A 1711-nucleotide genomic window follows, 5' to 3' on the forward strand; every position below is an offset into this window, starting at 1 on the left:
GGGGACCAGTGCTCTGTGGTATGTCAGGACACTCCTTCCAAAGTAAAGCTATTGCAACTCACACCTTCCATCTCTAAGAAAAAGGCACAGGCTCGTTAGGCAACTTTGGGTTCTGAGATGGCATATTCTACACTTGGGAACAATTCCCCAAGCCAGAAGTGTGGAAACGTGTCAGCTTAACAGGAAAGCACTCTGCAGCAGGTTCTGGCAGTGGTGCAAGCATCGCCATCACCTGGCGTGAACGATGCAGCAGCTCCTGTGAACTGGAGGTCTCTGCGGTAGGAAAGGTCCCCCGTGGAATTTACACAAATCTCAAGAGGGGAATCACAGTGCAGCCCACGAGCGTTCGGCCGCAAGTTCAGGACATCAAGAGCAGAGAACACACCATTCACAAAGCAGTGCCAGGCGTGCCGCTGGGTCACGGCGGAGAGGAAGTGCTGGACCATGAAACATCAAGTGACCAATCATGAACTGTCCAACCCACCAAATCAGGAGGTCAGGTGTGCCAAGGAGCAGTTCGTTGTACAATGGAAGGGATATTCTAGGGTCAGGCACAGGCAGGGCCAGAGGAGGAGTGAGCCATGGGTACAGGTGGTCCCGCTTCTGTGGCACCCATCAGTGCCTGTCCCTATGTCACACCTGTGGCCAGAAGGCAGGGTCCTTTATGACCAACTAACGAAGAATGAGAGAAACTAAGCTTGGTCCACGGATGACTAGACTCAGTATGTGGGTATAAGAAGAACAGACTTTTGTTTTATTTACAGCCCAATTCCAGGGGTCCCTGTGAGACAGTGGTGAGAGAAAATCTCCCATGGGTGGAGCTCCAGGAGCTAAAGCGAATCATCCACTCTATGGAAAGAGGAGAAGCCCAAGGTGTCTTTACATGAACTCATGAGCCTTGATGCTTGGTCAGCAGCCTGAAAGGTGAAAGACTGTGGGTGAGGACATTTGGGATAGAGGTATATGGATGGGCTTGTGGGAGGACACACGAGGAGGAATAATGACTCGGCCAGTTGTTGACACCAACCAGCATCTGTCATCAGCCACTGCAGCTCCGGCACGATGGGCACGTGAGTGGAGCAGCGGTTGTTCAGAATGGAGGCCATGCATGGGGCCTGATGGCATGAGCTCCCACATATCAATGCTGATCTAGCCATTGCCAATGCCAAGATGAAAACTGCCAGCCACAGGCACCATCCTGTGAGATGACAAAACTGCCACTTGGAGGCGAGTTGATCACCACTTACCATGAAGTTGACTACCACCCACCATGCAGTTGACTACCACCCACCATGCAGTTGACTACCACCCACCATGCAGTTGACTACCACCCACCATGCAGTTGACTACCACCCACCATGCAGTTGACTACCACCCACCATGCAGTTGACTACCACCCACCATGCAGTTGACTACCACCCACCATGCAGTTGACTACCACCCACCATGCAGTTGACTACCACCCACCATGCAGTTGACTACCACCCACCATGCAGTTGACTACCACCCACCATGCAGTTGACTACCACCCACCATGCAGTTGACTACCACCCACCATGCAGTTGACTACCACCCACCATGCAGTTGACTACCACCCACCATGCAGTTGACTACCACCCACCATGCAGTTGACTACCACCCACCATGCAGTTGACTACCACCCACCATGCAGTTGACTACCACCCACCATGCAGTTGACTACCACCCACCA

This window comes from Galeopterus variegatus, unplaced genomic scaffold, assembly GCF_000696425.1.
Source record: "Galeopterus variegatus unplaced genomic scaffold, G_variegatus-3.0.2 Scaffold2898, whole genome shotgun sequence".
In the NCBI taxonomy this organism is placed as follows: Eukaryota; Metazoa; Chordata; class Mammalia; order Dermoptera; family Cynocephalidae; genus Galeopterus; species Galeopterus variegatus.